Source organism: Euphorbia lathyris, chromosome 2 (genome assembly GCF_963576675.1).
Source record: "Euphorbia lathyris chromosome 2, ddEupLath1.1, whole genome shotgun sequence".
Taxonomy (NCBI): domain Eukaryota; kingdom Viridiplantae; phylum Streptophyta; class Magnoliopsida; order Malpighiales; family Euphorbiaceae; genus Euphorbia; species Euphorbia lathyris.
Window position 1 is genome coordinate 13,740,196 of NC_088911.1, and position 19,613 is coordinate 13,759,808.

The 19,613-nt window shown below is 35.6% G+C and overlaps 2 non-coding genes across 2 annotated transcripts; one reads left to right on the forward strand and one right to left on the reverse strand.

Annotated features, from left to right (window-relative positions):
* Window positions 1-419: 419 nt before the first annotated feature.
* Window positions 420-526, reverse strand: LOC136221191 (small nucleolar RNA R71). Its single transcript, XR_010684973.1, has one exon. It is a non-coding gene; the product is annotated as a small nucleolar RNA R71 (small nucleolar RNA).
* Window positions 527-11,899: 11,373 nt separating this feature from the next.
* LOC136221192 (small nucleolar RNA R71) lies at window positions 11,900-12,006 on the forward strand. Its single transcript, XR_010684974.1, has one exon. It is a non-coding gene; the product is annotated as a small nucleolar RNA R71 (small nucleolar RNA).
* The last annotated feature ends 7,607 nt before the right edge of the window (window positions 12,007-19,613 follow it).

A 19,613-nucleotide genomic window follows, 5' to 3' on the forward strand; every position in this document is an offset into this window, starting at 1 on the left:
ACAAAACACCCTTAAAAACCAAAGTAGTCCAGCCAGAAAATATGGCCGATCCACCGACACTTATGGATTATGCTAGGCCAGGAATGGCCGGTGTAACTAATAGTGTAGTTAGACCCCGTATAAACGCAAATCAATTTGAAATTAAGCCTGCTTTGCTTAATATGTTGCAAAACAACGTAATGTTTTATGGACTACCTAACGAAAACCCTAATGCCCATTTGACAAATTTCTTAGAAATTTGTGATACTTTTAAAATTACTGATGTAACAGCCGAAGCAATCAAACTTTGCCTCTTTCCTTTCACTTTGAAGGATAAGGCAAAAATTTGGTTAACTTCTATGCCTGCTGCAACATTTGAAACTTGGGACCAATTAGCCCAAGCGTTTTTATCAAAATATTTTCCTTTAGCAAAAACCGCAAGAGTCATCAAAGAATTGACATCTTTTACCCAAAATGATAATGAAACTCTTTATGAAGCTTGGGAACGTTTTAAAGAACTTCAACGTTTATGCCCACACCACCAATTGCCAGATGCACTTTTAATGCAGACATTCTATAATGGATTAAATCCTACGACTAGAGGTTCATTAGATGCTATGTCTGGAGGGTTATTTATGAAGAAGACGTCCGTCCAAGCAAGAGAACTTTTGGAGGAAATGGCAATCAACAGTAGTATGTGGCCCACAGAGCGTGGACATATACCAATGGCGAAACCATCATCCTCAGGTACATCATCGGTTAAAGGTATAATGAATCTTGATCCAGTTGCGATGTTACAAGCCCAATTTTCTGCCTTATCGCACAAAGTTGATAGGTTTATGGCACCGTGCGATCCTAATGGTAATCTGATCCAGACAAACATTGATTACGAAGGTATGAATGAGATAGAACAGGTAAATTTTGTCCAAGGACAAAACCAAACTACTAATCCTTATTCTAATACTTATAATCCTGGATGGAGAAATCATCCTAACTTTAACTGGAAAGATAGTAATAATAATAATAATGCAAATGCTAATCAATATCGTGTAAATAATTATCAAAATCAAACAAGAGATACGATTAGCACTTTATCTTCAAAAATCGACAAATTTATAGATGCTATGAATGGAAAGGTAAGTAATCAAGACGATGGTTTTAAACGGATCGAAAGTAAATTCGATCAACTTATCAAAAACCAATCATCTAGCATCCATAATTTGGAGGTTCAAATTGGACAACTTGCTAAATCAATTCCATCCCGCAAAGAGGGAAGTCTTCCCAGCCAAACAGAAGAAAATCTGAAAGAGCATGTTAAGGCTATCACTCTTCGCTCAGGGAAAAACTACTTAGGTCCGGAAATGCCCGGAAATTCAACTTTACCTGGAAATGATTTACTAAAATCCAAAGAAGATACATTAAAACAAAAAGATACACCAATTGACTCTAGTACGAAACCTTTTGTACCAAAGCCACCTTTTCCACACAAGGTCCGAAATAAGGACCATGATAAACAACTTTTATCATTTTTAGATAAACTTAAAAATTTGCATATAAATTTAACATTCATGGATGCAATTACGCAAATTCCTAACTATGGAAAATTCTTGAAAGATTTAATTTCAAAAAAGATTAGTTGGGAAGGAATTTCATCCATTTCACTTACTGAAGATTGTAGTTCGATAGTATCAAGCAAATTACCTACTAAACTCAAAGATCCCGGATGCTTTACCATTCCGTGTAAATTGGGAAATATGGAATTCCCAAGTTGTCTTTGTGATTTAGGAGCTAGTATAAACTTGATGCCATTATCTATTTTTGAAAAATTAGGTTTAGAAGAAGACATCAAACGTACCAATATGGTTTTGCAATTAGCGGATCAATCCACTAAAAGACCATATGGTATAATTGAGGACGTTTTAGTAAAAGTTGACAAGTTTATTTTTCCTACTGATTTTGTTATCTTAGATTTTGCTTATGATGCTAATTGTCCGCTAATCTTTGGTAGACCGTTCATGAACACGGGACGTGCTCTAGTTGATGTGTCGGAAGGAAAAGTAGTTTTAAGAATAGGTGACGATAAGATCGAGTTCGATATGAATCAAGCAATGAAATATCTTATGGAGGATTTCGCCTGTATGAAACTTGATTTAGTTGAAGAATGTGTTAATGACATTGTTCAAAGAGAAGAAATAATAGAACCTATAATGGGTGAAGAATTAGAAGATAAGGACCCAGAGCCTTTGATTCGAGAAGATGGACCAGTTCCGCCTTCAGTAGTAGTTCCACCTAAATTAGAACTTAAAGAATTACCAAACCATTTGAGATACACTTTCCTAGGCGGAAGTGATACTCTACCTATAATCATCTCTAACAAATTAACAGAAAATCAAGAAGAAAAATTGAAAGAAGTTGTTAGAAATAGAATAGGAAGTATGGGATGACAGATTTCAGATTTAAAAGGAATTAATCCTAGTATTGTAATGCATAGGATTCACTTAAAAGAAGATAAGCCACCTAAAGCGGATAGACAAAGACGTTTAAATCCGAATATGAAAGAAGTAGTCAAAAATGAGATTACTAAACTTTTAGACAATGGAATCATTTATCCTATTTCGGATAGTGAATGGGTTAGTCCAATCCATTGTGTACCCAAAAAGGGAGGCATAACTGTAGTAAGGAATGATGAAGGTGAATTAATACCTACGCGAACCACCACTGGTTGGAGGGTTTGTATAGATTATAGGAACCTAAATAAGGCAACTAGGAAAGATCATTTTCCTTTACCTTTCATTGATCAAATGATCGAAAGGATAGCCGATCATGCATTTTATTGTTTTCTTGATGGTTATTCCGGATTCTTTCAAATATATATTTACCCGGATGACCAAGATAAAACAACCTTCACATGTCCTTATGGAACATTTGCATATAGGAGAATGCCTTTTGGTCTATGTAATGCACCAACAACTTTTCAACGTTGTATGACTGCAATTTTTAATGATTTCATTGAAGATATCATGGAAGTATTTATGGATGATTTTTCAGTTTATGGAGATTCTTTTGATACATGTTTAAAAAACTTAGATAAAGTTCTTTCTAGATGCGAAGAAACGAATTTAGTATTAAATTGGGAAAAATGTCATTTCATGGTTGACGAAGGAATTGTTTTAGGTCATAAAATATCTGAAAAATGATTAGAAGTGGATAGAGCAAAAACTTCAGTAATAGAAAAATTACCCCCACCAACAACTGTCAAGGGAGTAAGATCATTTCTAGGACATGCAGGTTTTTACAGACGATTTATAAAAAACTTTTCTGTGATTTCCAAACCACTTACTAATTTGCTTATGAAGGATTCAACCTTCGATTTTAATGAAGATTGCATTAAAGCTTTCGAAACATTGAAAACAGCCTTAGTCAGTGCACCCATAATTGCTAAACCCGATTGGGATTTGCCTTTTGAAATCATGTGTGATGCAAGTGACCTAGATGTAGGATGTGTTTTAGGTCAAAGAAAGGATAAAAGATTACATGTTATATATTATGCAAGTCACACATTGTCCGGTGCACAGTTAAATTACACAACAACAGAAAAAGAGATGTTAGCCGTAGTATTTGCATGTGATAAGTTTAGGTCATACTTGTTAGGATCTAAAGTTATTATTTATACAGATCACGCAGCTTTACGTTATCTATTTGCTAAGAAAGATGCAAAACCGCGTCTGATTAAATGGGTTTTGTTGTTACAAGAATTTGATATAGAAATTAAAGACAAAAAGGGAGTATAAAACCTTATCGCCGATCATCTATCAAGACTAGAAGATGAAAACGGTCCTATAGGTGAAACTATCGGTATACGAGATGATTTCCCCGATGAACATCTCTATCAAGTAGAAAGTGTCATGTCACCATGGTATGCAGATATTGCTAATTATCTTGCAACCGATATTGTTCCGGAAGGATTATCTTTCCAACAAAGGAGGAAATTTTTCTTCGACATTAAACGGTATTTTTGGGAAGATCCCTTTTTATTCAAATCATGTGGTGACGGGATAATTAGGAGATGCGTTGGAGAAAATGAATATGAATCTATAATATCGGAATGTCATTCCAGCTCATACGGAGGACATAATGGAGTTAATAAAACGGTAGCTAGAATATTTGAATGTGGTTTCTTTTGGCCTACGATGTTTAAAGACGTTGGTTCATTTATCACTCGTTGTGATAAATGCCAAAGAATAGGAAATTTAGGAAGGAAAGATGAGATGCCCCTCACAAACATATTGGAAGTTGAAATCTTCGACATGTGGGGAATAGATTTCATGGGACCTTTTCCGCCTTCCAATGGTAAAACTTACATATTAGTAGCCGTTGATTATGTTTCGAAGTGGGTTGAATCAATTGCAACCCCTACGAATGATTCTAAAGTAGTTGTTAATTTTCTTGACGATATATTTTGTAGATTTGGTTGTCCTAGAATCGTTGTTAGTGATGGCGGTACCCATTTCATGAATCGAAATTTTGATATACTTATGAAAAGGTATGGAGTACGCCACCGCGTGTCAATGCCATACCATCCTCAGTCAAATGGTCAGGCGGAGATCTCAAATAGAGAACTCAAATGGATTCTAGAGAAAACTGTTTCATCATCAAGAAAAGATTGGTCATAAAAACTCAATAATGCGTTATGGGCATACCGTACTGCATTTAAATCACCAATAGGAATGACTCCATACCGTTTGCCAGTCGAATTAGAACATAAAGCCTATTGGGCTATTAGAAAACTTAATTTTGATTTACAACAAGCAGGAAAGAAACGTTTGCTCAATTTAAATGAGTTAGATGAGTTACGTCATCTATCGTATGAAAATGCGAGGATTTATAAAGAAAGAGTGAAAAAATGGCACGATGCCAAGATCAAAGTCAAACACTTTAATGTTGGAGATAAGGTGTTGTTATTTAATTCACGGCTTCGTATATTTCCAGGAAAACTTAAGTCCAGATGGACAGGACCGTATTTAGTCGTCAAAACATTCGACTATGGTTCTTTAGAACTTGAGGAAACTAACGGCAATCGTTTCAAAGTTAATGGTAATCGATGTAAAATTTATTACGAAAATATTTCTGAAATAGGAACTGATTTCGTAACAAGATTAACTGACATATAAATCATTTCGTTTTTCTACACATTGTTTATTTTTTTTATTTATTTTTATTTTGTTTTAAATTATATCACTTTATGTTAGAATTTTAGATACATAAAAAATATATTCAAGTCGTGATTTTAATTAAATTTTAGGGATTTAATGTGAGTTAGAAGAAATTTAGTGATTCTCAGTTGAGATTTTGGAATTCTCAGTTGAGAATTCACATATTTAGAATTCTTAAAAGATAAGGAATTTTCTGAACTTATAGAGAATTTAAAATTCTCAGTTGAGAATTTGGGTATTTCTAGTTAGCTAGGGAAGTTCTGAACTTACAGAGGATTTGGGATTCTCAGTTGAGAATTCTGATTTCAATTGATTTTCAAATAGACAGGAAAATTCTGAACTTACCGAGGATAGGGATTCTCGGTAGAGGATCAGAAAATAGAGGTTTTGACGCCTGATTTCCATAAGGAAATCAGCGTGTCGCGACCGCGGCTCAGAATCCTCGGTCGCGACACGGTGAATTTCTGCAGAAATCAGACCTGTGTTCTTCATCTTCCAGCAGACACAACTTTTCAGAAACAAAAAATTGAGTTTCTTCATTTTTAAGAGGTCTGATTTTATGCCTTTTCACTTTAAAACAAACACCTCTTTTCATCCTAGGATTTTATAAATAGGTTCTAGAGGTTTAGTTTTCTGTTACATTCTTTTCATCTCTGTCAGAACAATTCTCTGATATTCTTACAATTCATCAAACCAGAAACTAAGTTCAGAACCTTTTGCTTCCTTACTCATTCCAAACACCATGACTTCTAACAACACACCATCTAAGAAAGTTGTTGCTTCACGCAATAAACATAGTGACATATCAGAGCGCTATGGATGTAACTTTCCTATCTTCAATCATGATGAGGGAAGGCGCTTCTTGAGGCATCGATATACATTCTTTGTAGGAATGTTATACATGGATGACTTTCTTAACCATCAACTAGGAATTAGAGACGATATGAGTCGCTATATGGAACGTTTAGGATGGACCAAATTCGTTGATATGAAGTTTCCTATAATTGGAGACTGGATATTCGAATTCTTCTGTACGGTTCGTTTTGTTAACAAGCGTCGGGTGCGTCTTAGCTTTCGTCGGGATGGCAAAACCTTTACTTTTGGATATCCTGAATTGCATGCTTGGTTTGGTTTTCCCTTAAAGGATACTATCAAACGTCATCCTGGAAGAGACATGACATCCACTGATATTTGGAGAATGCTCACCGGATTCTGGCATTTCAATCCTAAACTTGCCTATAATCAGTCTTTTCACTCCAACTCTATGCTGTATTTGCATAAATTTCTGAGTCACAGTCTGTTCGGTCGCACATTCAGTAGTGTGGTCAAAGACACTGATCTTTATGTTCTTGGAGATATATTTCAAGGCAACATGGTTGATTCTTCAAAGATTCTGATGGAGGGTCTTGTTGCCGCGTCTAGATCCAAGGCTAAGAAGGTTGGATTCGGGAATATCATATGTGGAATAATTCTAGGGACCAAGGGAAGTATTTCTGTTCCTTGGAGTGATGCTGAATCTTTTTCGACGCTAGACTATGAATTTTTAGAATATGAAGGTCTAGTGAAACGAGTATTTCGATCAGGCCCACATTTTCTTTCTGCACCAGAACGTCAAGCTTTCGTGCAGATGAAAATAGACCGCTATAGGGCTAAGGAAATCCCGATTGAAAGGGACGAATTTATAGCATAGCTTTGTTTGTTTTGTTTGTATATATGTTGTACATATTTCCAATAAATAAAAATTTCTCTTTTGCATTATATCCTGATTTTGATTATATGGTTAAACTATCATTATTTTCACTATTCTACATTAATGAATCTATTAAATGAAACTTTAGTAAATTCATGACTAGTTAAAAATTAATAACTAAGTTTTAATTCCTTAAATAAAGATTCATTTAACTTACATTATTGAACAAACATAAATGCTTCAATTAATTTTAGTTCAAAACCTTTAATATTCTTAACTTACATACATTAATTAAAGCATTTACGTTTATTTTTCCATTAATAAGGATAAACCTTTGGTTTTCCTTATCATTTAATGTTTTACACTTATATTTTTAAGTACAGATTACATTTTCAAGGAGTTCAGGATAAAATTTATCAAGGAAATACACAAAATGGAGTTAATCTTCAGAATTTGGGTGACCAGGGGCTGATCCGCGGCCGAGAATGGTAGATTCTCGGTAACTTCAGCAAGCAGCACACAGAAATTCGGAGAAAAATTCTCTGAAAAACGCGTGCCGCGGCCGCGGATGTGCGTCCTCGGTCGCGACACGCGTGGTTAAGGCACTCATCAGTCCGGATTTTTGCCTATTTTCAGCCTATTCCTATTCCTAATCTAACTATTACTCTTCCTATTCAAACCTATATATCCCTATTACTTACACAAACCTCACATCACCTCCAATTTTAACCAATCCCTTACTCTAACCTCTTCCCAATACCTTACTTTTACTCTTCCCAATTTATTCATTACCCTTTTCAATCACCTACACCTTTCAAATTCAAGACTCAATACAACTTCTACTTCATCTTCAACCTCAAGCTTTTCTCTTTTCATCTTTTATTTTTCTAACCCTAACCACCATAACCATGCCTAGAGCAAAGCGTGTTGGACACAAGCCGACTGTCACCGAGGCTAATCGCCTTCGTGTTGGTTGCGGGGCTTATTTCGATATTCATTCCGAGGAAGAAGTTGGACGTTTCAAGCATTTTTCAAATGCCACTCGTAAGTTCGTGGACATGCAGTGTCTTGACTTTGATTCGGTAAGGAAGTTGAACTTCGCTACTCAAATTGATACTTTTATTGAGACTTTGGGGTGGGCAACTTTTGCTTCTATGCGTTTTCCCCAAATTACAGATTATGTGGTTGAGTTTTTGGTTACTTTGAAGATGAACAAAAAGACAATGGAAATTTCTTTTAGGAATAATGGTACTACCTATACCATAGATTATGAGGCTATGGGGAATATGTTTGGTTTCCCTACTAGTGATTTTTATGATAAGCCTAAGGATTTCGACAATAACTCTTTTTGGCAAACTCTTTCGGATCAAACTTCTTTCGACTCTAAAAACACTTCAAGCAAATTGATTAAGGACAATTGTGTGTTCTTCTTTCACAAATATTTGAGTTTTTCACTATTTGGTCGTGTTGAGAGTTCGAAGATTCAAGTCAGGGATTTGTTTGTTTGGGATTGTTTATTCAAAGGTTTAAAGGTTGATAGTATTGGAATGATATTTGACAATTTGTATCGTGCTTCGAGGGCTCATACCAATCAAGTCCCTCTCGGTAATTTAATCACCGCTATTGTTTTGGGAGCACGGGATGAATTGGAAACTTATGACATGTCCACCTACCATGGGTATGTTCCGGTTTTGGACATTGCGGCTCTTGAGCAGGCTCATTTATTGGTTTCTGTGGTTCCTCCCGTTTTTATTTCTTATGCTTCCCGTATTGCACATCTTCGTGGCACTATGGGTGGAGGTACTTCTAGTTCCCAAAATGTAGGTACCGAGGAAGGAGGTGCGGAGGAAGGAGCGGACGATGCACCACAAGCCCAAGCAACTCGCGATGATGATCCGGTGGATTTAAGGCGTATTTTGAACCAAATCAATGCAAATAATAGACAAATGAATTTAAGAATTGATGATTTGGTGGAGAACAACATTGTGATGAATGACCACCTCAATACTTTGAGGCGTGAGCATAGATCGACTCGGCATCGGATGCTTTCATTTTTCCGTCGCCGAAATGTGGAAACTTCACCAACACCTCCGGATTCCCCGCCGAATGTTTAGGTTTTATCTTTCATTTTCTTATTATATTGTTTTAATTTCAGTTTCGTCCATTTCTATTTATTATGTTTCGTACAATTCCAATTTAATTTTCTGTTGAATGTTTTTCTTTGCTAATCTTTCTTTTATTTTCGTATGTTTTATTTTTAATGTTTTATCTCAATTTTACACCAATGAGGACATGGTCCAATTTCAGTGTGGGAGGAGATATAAACATATATCATTTTATACAAACGAATAAATGCAACAAAACAAAAAAATTTTTAAAATATATTTTTTTTTTCTTCAAAATTCCTTCGTCAACCATGAAATGACATTTTTCCCAATTTAATACTAAATTCGTTTCTTCGCATCTAGAAAGAACTTTATTTAAGTTTTTTAAACATGCATCAAAAGAATCTCCATAAACTGAAAAATCATCCATAAATACTTCCATGATATCTTCAATGAAATCATTAAAAATTGCAGTCATACAACGTTGAAAAGTTGCTGGTGCATTACATAGACCAAAAGGCATTCTCCTATATGCAAATGTTCCATAAGGACATGTGAAGGTTGTTTTATCTTGGTCATCCGGGTAAATATATATTTGAAAGAATCCGGAATAACCATCAAGAAAACAATAAAATGCATGACCGGCTATCCTTTCGATCATTTGATCAATGAAAGGTAAAGGAAAATGATCTTTCCTAGTTGCCTTATTTAGGTTCCTATAATCTATACAAACCCTCCAACCAGTGGTGGTTCGCGTAGGTATTAATTCACCTTCATCATTCCTTACTACAGTTATGCCTCCCTTTTTGGGTACACAATGGATTGGACTAACCCATTCACTATCCGAAATAGGATAAATGATTCCATTGTCTAAAAGTTTAGTAATCTCATTTTCTACTACTTCTTTCATATTCGGATTTAAACGTCTTTGTCTATCCGCTTTAGGTGGCTTATCTTCTTTTAAGTGAATCCTATGCATTACAATACTAGGATTAATTCCTTTTAAATCTGAAATCTGCCATCCCATACTTCCTATTCTATTTCTAACTTCTTTCAATTTTTCTTCTTGATTTTCTGTTAATTTGTTAGAGATGATTATAGGTAGAGTATCACTTCCGCCTAGGAAAGTGTATCTCAGATGGTTTGGTAATTCTTTAAGTTCTAATTTAGGTGGAACTACTACTGAAGGCGGAACTGGTCCATCTTCTCGAATCAAAGGCTCTGGGTCCTTATCTTCTAATTCTTCACCCATTATAGGTTCTATTATTTCTTCTCTTTGAACAATGTCATTAACACATTCTTCAACTAAATCAAGTTTCATACAGGCGAAATCCTCCATAAGATATTTCATTGCTTGATTCATATCGAACTCGATCTTATCGTCACCTATTCTTAAAACTACTTTTCCTTCCGACACATCAACTAGAGCACGTCCCGTGTTCATGAACGGTCTACCAAAGATTAGCGGACAATTAGCATCATAAGCAAAATCTAAGATAACAAAATCAGTAGGAAAAATAAACTTGTCAACTTTTACTAAAACGTCCTCAATTATACCATATGGTCTTTTAGTGGATTGATCCGCTAATTGCAAAACCATATTGGTACGTTTGATGTCTTCTTCTAAACCTAATTTTTCAAAAATAGACAATGGCATCAAGTTTATACTAGCTCCTAAATCACAAAGACAACTTGGGAATTCCATATTTCCCAATTTACACGGAATGGTAAAGCATCCGGGATCTTTGAGTTTAGTAGGTAATTTGCTTGATACTATCGAACTACAATCTTCAGTAAGTGAAATGGATGAAATTCCTTCCCAACTAATCTTTTTTGAAATTAAATCTTTCAAGAATTTTCCATAGTTAGGAATTTGCGTAATTGCATCCATGAATGTTAAATTTATATGCAAATTTTTAAGTTTATCTAAAAATGATAAAAGTTGTTTATCATGGTCCTTATTTCGGACCTTGTGTGGAAAAGGTGGCTTTGGTACAAAAGGTTTCGTACTAGAGTCAATTGGTGTATCTTTTTGTTTTAATGTATCTTCTTTGGATTTTAGTAAATCATTTCCAGGTAAAGTTGAATTTCCGGGCATTTCCGGACCAAAGTAGTTTTTCCCTGAGCGAAGAGTGATAGCCTTAACATGCTCTTTCGGATTTTCTTCCGTTTGGCTGGGAAGACTTCCCTCTTTGCGGGATGGAATTGATTTAGCAAGTTGTCCAATTTGAACCTCCAAATTATGGATGCTAGATGATTGGTTTTTGATAAGTTGATCGAATTTACTTTCGATCCGTTTAAAACCATCGTCTTGATTACTTACCTTTCCATTCATAGCATCTATAAATTTGTCGATTTTTGAAGATAAAGTGCTAATCGTATCTCTTGTTTGATTTTGATAATTATTTACACGATATTGATTAGCATTTGCATTATTATTATTACTACTATCTTTCCAGTTAAAGTTAGGATGATTTCTCCATCCAGGATTATAAGTATTAGAATAAGGATTAGTAGTTTGGTTTTGTCCTTGGACAAAATTTACCTGTTCTATCTCATTCATACCTTCGTAATCAATGTTTGTCTGGATCGGATTACCATTAGGATCGCACGGTGCCATAAACCTATCAACTTTGTGCGATAAGGCAGAAAATTGGGCTTGTAACATCGCAACTGGATCAAGATTCATTATACCTTTAACCGATGATGTACCTGAGGATGATGGTTTCGCCATTGGTATATGTCCACGCTCTGTGGGCCACATACTACTGTTGATTGCCATTTCCTCCAAAAATTCTCTTGCTTGGACGGACGTCTTCTTCATAAATAACCCTCCAGACATAGCATCTAATGAACCTCTAGTCGTAGGATTTAATCCATTATAGAATGTCTGCATTAAAAGTGCATCTGACAATTGGTGGTGTGGGCATAAACGTTGAAGTTCTTTAAAACGTTCCCAAGCTTCATAAAGAGTTTCATTATCATTTTGGGTAAAAGATGTCAATTCTTTGATGACTCTTGCGGTTTTTGCTAAAGGAAAATATTTTGATAAAAACGCTTGGGCTAATTGGTCCCAAGTTTCAAATGTTGCAGCAGGCATAGAAGTTAACCAAATTTTTGCCTTATCCTTCAAAGTGAAAGGAAAGAGGCGAAGTTTGATTGCTTCGGCTGTTACATCAGTAATTTTAAAAGTATCACAAATTTCTAAGAAATTTGTCAAATGGGCATTAGGGTTTTCGTTAGGTAGTCCATAAAACGTTACGTTATTTTGCAACATATTAAGCAAAGCAGGCTTAATTTCAAATTGATTTGCATTTATACGGGGTCTAACTACACTATTAGTTACACCGGCCATTCCTGGCCTAGCATAATCCATAAGTGTCGGTGGATCGGCCATATTTTCTGGCTGGACTACTTTGGTTTTTAAGGGTGTTTTGTCTTTGTTTTTTTTTTGTCTTTCTTGTTTTTCTTAAGTGTTCTTTCAATTTCTGGATCAAGTGGGTCTGGTGGCGTGCCCGAACTTCGCGAACTGCGCATGAACTTGAAATTGTTGCACGAACCAAACTACCTTCAAAACAAAATTGAAAACAAATATGTTATATAAACTGAAAATAAATAAAATGTAAAAGTTGTATAAAAATAATGTGTAAACCTAGATTCGAAAATAAAATACGAAAAATAAAAATTTTGTCAAAATTTTTGGCGTATCCCCGGCAACGGCGCCAAAAACTTGTTGAGCGATTTCCGCAAGTGCACAGTTTCGCTTGTAGTAATAAAAATATCGATCCCACAGGGATACGTTTTTTAACGAAAAACTTATTTTTGAATCTGTAAATTTCGAACTTGTTAGATTTACTATTGAATGTTAATGAAAAGTGAAATTTGTCTAATTGAATTTAGGAAAAATAATTGTTTAATTGAGTTTGTGGACTTTGGGTATTTGAAAATGCTAGAATAAGATTTTATATTAGAATATATCGATCGTTAAAAAAGTTTTCTGATTTAGGGATGAATTTTACAAAACAGGAACATTTAGAACTTTTAGAAAAACAAAAAAATGTATTCGTTTGCATTGAGTAAAGAAAACAACTTAAACTTTGTATTAATACATCATAATTAATACAAAGTTTAAGTTGTTTTCTTTGCTCAATGCAAACAAATACATTTATTTGTTTTTCTAAAAGTTCTAAATGTTCCTGTTTTGTAAAATTCATCCCTAAATCAGAAAACTTTTCTAACGATCGATATATTCTAATATAAAATCTTATTCTAGCATTTTCAAATACCCAAAGTCCACAAACTCAATTAAACAATTATTTTTCCTAAATTCAATTAGACAAATTTCACTTTTCATTAACATTCAATAGTAAATCTAACAAGTTCGAAATTTACAGATTCAAAAATAAGTTTTTCGTTAAAAAACGTATCCCTGTGGGATCGATATTTTTATTACTACAAGCGAAACCGTGCACTTGCGGAAATCGCTCAACAGCATCCTCAATCTTGAGAGCCTCTTCTTCAGCTCCTTCTACTTTATTATGGAGTTCTTTTGTTCAAGGCATTGATGGAGGATTCACCTGCAGAAAGAATCTAGATCACTTATCTTTCCCGCATCAATAAGATCTTGAATCTCATGCTTCAGCCTACCACAATCATCTGTCTTATGACCATATTGTTGGTGGAAATTGAAATATCCATTTTCCTTAGCTCGAGTAGAAGGTGTACTTGGGCGAGCCGTTAAGGGAGAGAGCAACCCTTTTTGTTGTAGTCGGTTCAACATCTTTGATAACGATTGATTAAAATTTGAGAACCTCCTCCCAGTTACTGTATGAACATCCATCGCCTTTGTAGACCCACTACTTCCACTTGTACTTCCTTCATAACTACCCCCGATCCTTTTCAAAAATGGCTTCTTTCCTAGCTCAAGATCTGATTCTACTGATAGGCCACAATCATACATCTCCTTAAATCCAGAGAAAGGCATATATCTGATCTCGTTCCTGATGAACGGTAAAGAATTTTTTACCACCATTTGAATCTGATCGGCTCCCTCGGGCTTGGTTTTTATTAAGGCTGCCTTAGCTCTCCATCTCCTTACATAATCAGCGAAAGACTCACCTTGCTTCTGCTTGGTGCTTTCAAGCTCCTTCAAAGTCACTTTTAGTCCAACATTGAAGCCATATTGCCCCACAAAGGCCTTTTTTAGCTCTATCCAATTCTTCTTGATTGAGGGGGACACGGTGTGGTACCATGTTAAGGCTGGGCCTTCTAGATAAACATTGAAAAGGTCTACAATCTGATCCTCTGTCAGTGTTGTCAAGAGCATGATTTCCATATAAGAGGTGGCATGAGCAGTGGGGTCACCTGATCCATCAAACTTCTTAATATCAGGTAGCTTGAATTTATTTGGTAGACCACCTCGGGCCAAACGACCTCTCAGATTGAAGACCTCATCGTGGGTTGAACCATCTCCGTTCAGGTTTTCGACCTCATTCAATATTTCTTCTTTTAGGGCTTTATCCCTTGCAGCAACATTCCTTTTGATCAAGTAATCAGCCATGTCTTCCTCATCTTCGATATGAGTCTCTGGTCCATTAGGTTGGGGACCTGTAGGTGTCGCGGCCTCGCCCAGAAGACCCGGGGGGTGGACACCGTTGACGACATATGCTGTGATTGGCGCTGAAAGCAACCAATCGCGGAATCAAGCTGCTCGACAGGGCCGGAGCTTGGAGTATGGAAGAGTCGCCACCCACGAATGGAAAATGAACACCGATCCCTTGCGGGAGACCGGTGAGATTTCGGGAAATTTGGGTACGAGTCGAGAAGGCTAGCTCGTTTCCGGAAAAAGGCTACTAGGCACCCCGACATCGCCCGGTTCTGAACCACCGGCCTCCTACTTAGCATGTTAGGCGCTAACAGACTAATCGCATATTTCTTTAAGTTTAAAATTCATTTGAAACCTTTTCTTTCTCGTTTTGAAAACCGTTTTGAGCATATATTATTGAAAGCCATTTTAGTAAAGAATCACCCATTTACATGAATTTAGAGTATATAGAAGAAAGGGGGAGATAGAAGGAAGAATTGGTTTATTTACTACGTGAATTATGCATTATATTATACATTAAATTTAAACTAATCTCACTCCCCAAAAGAAGGTTTATTTACATGGTTCATGCCTTAATCGTCGTTGGAACGATTTAGGCACGTTTCAAAACCCCGTTGATTTACATGCTTTTCACTCGAATCGCCATTGGAACGACTCGAGCGTTTGAAAACGTGGCATAAGAAGTTTTAACTCAAAAACGTGATTAAGCATACAAGTCCATTTATTTTTGTACAAAACCGTTTAGTTAGGAAAACGATTCAAAACTCTATTATTTATAAGGAAAACGATTTTAATTACAAGGTTCGCTTAATCCGTCGTTGGAACGGATCAAGGTTTTAAAACGTGGGATTTTAGAAAGTCGTTTGAAATGGCAAAGAACTAAAAACCTTTTATTTACATTAAGCACCTCTAGAAACCTTTAATTTAAATGAGCAAATTGAACTCTCTTTTTGTGGTTTATTTTCCTTTTTTCACTCAATTAACCTCCATTAAACATAATTACAACAACTAACAAATTAAACCCAAATTCACCCAACCAAAATACTTTTAAAACATATATATATAGGAAATTCAAAAGGAGAATAAATATACATATTTATATAAATATACATCATGATAAAAATAATAATAATAATAATACTTATAGATCAAAGAAAATAAGATAAGAAAAATAATAATAATATATATACAAGTGAAAACAAAGATAATGCTAATTATAATATCCTTTGATTTTAATTTAAGAAAAAACAATGTAAAAATAATGAATAAAATTCATGAATAAGAAAACTAAATTTAATACCCAAAATAGATTTTCTTTACATAATAAATATATAGAGAATAACCCACCCTAACCAATAATTAATCAGTTTAAATGATTTTAAAGGAAACATATATATATACAAATAGCTTTACAAAACCAAATTAATGTAAATTATGCCCAAATATATAAAATAAGTAAATACATAATAAGTAATTACTAGTTATATACCTCAAAAATAATTTTTAATAAACATATTACATAATTATACATATATATATAAAGGACCAAATGTCAAAAAGTTGAGAAAAGAGGGTTAAAAAGCCATTTTTCAAAATTCCAGCAGCTTTACCGATGGAAAATTCGTCAGTAAACAACCTTTAGTGACAGAAACAGCAAAGTTACAGAAACAACCCCTATACTTTCCAGATTTATTAAAATACTTTAGATCTACTCTATTCTATCATTTTGGTCTCCGAACTACCCAAATCGGGTCATAGTCTATAGCGGAGCCTCCCAAAACAATGTTTTATTTAAAAACGTTAATTTTAAAAAGCTTTTTAAATCCTATATTTACAACGTTTTAGTCCCGAACTACCCTTAAATCGGGTCACGGTTCGTATTGCGACTTAAAACAAGGTTTTTTATTTCAAAACAAAACAAACGTCTATTTAATACGAGACGGAAATTAAATAAATTCGAAAAAATAAATAAACGTGATAAATAAATAACCAACTAAATAAATAAATAAAGGAACAAAACTATAAATAAAATAAATAGACGAAATAAATAAAACGAGTCTAGTCCTCGGATAATAACTCAAGATCGGTATTGACGGCTGAAGTCGGTTAATTCCACGAATTATGGTTTCTCGGTGTTTTTGTGTTTTTGTAAAATATTTAACTTTTTGGAGATTTTCAATTTTTAGGAAAAAAAATGTTTTCTCCCAAAAATTTACTTTCTCTCTCTAAAAAAAATATTCTAGAGTGAGAAGCTATCCAAAATCCTCCTCCCCCCCCAATGCATGGGGATCCGTGCCTTTTTATAGGCATGGATCCCAAAGTTGGGCGTGCGCCCAACAGGTGTTGGGCGACGCCCAACACAGGTTGGCGCTGGGCGGACGCCCAACGCAGGTTGGGCACACGCCCAACTACCGTTGGGCGTGCGCCCAACTACCATTGGGCGTGCGCCCAGCGCCGTTGGGTGCTCGCCCAACGGTCATTAGGCACGCACCCAACACTTTCGGCGTGCGTTGGACGACGCCCTATGTTCGTTGGGCGCCCGTGAGTCGCCTATTTGTCGACACGCAATCCTTCAGGGCCCTTTCGTGGTTTTTATTTTTTAAATTATTAGAATCAACCGCTTTAACCGTCTGTTATGGGTTTTCATCACAGGTCCTCCGACTCGGTGTCTACAGGACCCATGTTATTTTTTGTAACAAGAGCGGTGAGGGCTTCTATCTGTGCCCCCAGAGTGTTGAACCTGTCTTCCATATGTTTCATTTTCTCCTCCATTGTGTGGCCAACCATCTGATTGACAGAATTATCTGAGTCATAATGGTAAGCGGATGTGGTTGAGCGGACTAAACGAGAGCCTTCACGAACCCAATGAGAATCTATGATGACTGCAACCATAAGGTATTAGATATACACATGATGCATGGCTTAATGAATGATTCGTGGTGTGTGCTTTTTTTTATTTCTACAAAAAGAAAGAAACAGAAAACAAAACGAACAAACAGTTAGTCATAACACACATAACACATATCACAACATCATTCCTTCCAACCTTATTCCTCCCATACACGTAGTGGTTCAGGTCCTTTCCTAGGATTTTTGGCTTTGGTTCGTTTTGCATCAACGGGGGATGCACGAAACCGACGACATGCATAACTCTCAAAGCAATGTAAATCAATCATCATACAAGGTTAGACTTTTGTTTTCCTTTAGGATAGACCGTATCAGTTTTTTTAGGTCACGTGGGACCATAGGATACGTCGTGGGCTATCTTAACGGTTAGGGTCTTATTTAGGACAAACTATACCAATCTAGTCTGTAGAATTCACCTGTTTCAACATTTGGAGTTTCAAGCCTCCTCAGGGTGATTTCCAAAACTTGGATATAGCAAAGGTTGTCCTAGACAAGTCGATGTCTTTTTAAAATAGGTTATGTCGGCTTTATTTCGAAAGTACCCTTAGGATAGAGTTGAAATCTCTGCTGGGGTTTTCTCTCGTTTCAAGTATGACACGTACTACCTTTAAATGACATGTTCGTTTCGTTTACTATTGGTTGTACCAACCTTGATCTCCATTACTGTTTTGATTTGAAAGAGATGAAAAGCTCTTTTAAGTAAACGGAGACTTTGGGTGTAGTACATCCTATACTAAAAGACTCGAAACCCTATTCTTTTGACATAGATTATAGCAAACTGAAATTTTAATTCTAATATGACACGACTTAGACAAAAGATGTCAAAGTGGTCTCTTTGAATCATGGTTTGTACCAACCTTAGATTTCATTTTTCCCTTCTCAATGAAAGAGGTAAAAATCTCTTTTGGGAAACATGAAACTTTTGGGTCTAGTATAAGTCATGGTTAAAGAGACTACTAAGTTCCTTTCAGAATAGGTCATGCTAGATTAGAATTTTGCTCCTTCTTTCCGGTTTGAACAAAGAGGTAAAATCTCTATGAAAGAGGTATGAAACTTCAGGTATGTCATAGGCTATAAAAAAAGACAAACAAAAGGCCAAAATACAATGGAAAATCAAAATCATTATTAGGGTCATGCTTTATTCTAAGGAAAGTAACTAAAGCCATTACATGAGGTTTGGTTGAGACATAGGGACCATTGCAAAAAGATCAAACTATTCCTTTCGAATGGAGTTAGAATAGTTCAAAACTTTTTACAAGGGGCATTGACACTAGGTAGGCCCCAAGTATCGAATGGATTCTTGGAGAACTTTCGTGAGAATTGACCAAAAGGTTTTCTTTTGTATGCAAATGCTATGCGAACTTAAAAGAGAGTAAGAATAGTTCAAAAAGTACAGAAGAAATTGCTTTTCGGAATCAACTTCTCTTTATCCCCAGCAGAGTCGCCACTGTAGACGAAGCCTACCTCGACAGGCTTTCACCCGCGGGAGGTCCGCCATGACTACTACGGTGCTGTTTAGACTCGACGTCCACTAGAGAAAACGACTAGCTCGGTAGGGCCGATGTCGGAGAAAGAGTCGCCACCCCGGATTTTAGGTTCGAGAATGTTACTGAGATTCCTTGCGGGAAGCAAGTGGGTTCGGGAAGTTAGGTACGCTTGGGAAAGGTTAATATCTCCTCGAAAGGAAATATTAAGCACCCCAAAATCGCTCGGTGAACCCACCGGCCTCCTACTTAGCATTTCTAAATACAATGAGGCTATTAATAACTCTTTTAAGCTTTTTAAATTCGTTTTGAATGTGATTTGTTTGGAAAAAATCATTTTTGTTTCATGCCATATTGCACAATTGTATACAAAAGAAAATAAACAAAATATTACAACCCTAAAAGCAATAAAATATGTACAAAATTAAATACAATTACATTCGGGCATTCCCGGGTCTTCAATCCGCACCAAAATAATGTTTCTCCATACTCATATCAACCAAAATAAAAGATTAGAAGCAAATAACATAGTTGTACAATTAGTTATGGTGTAAAAATGGACAAAGACCTAAATTGAATAAACTTAAAAAGTTTATTTAAGGACCTAATCGAAAGAAAGTGGAAAACTTT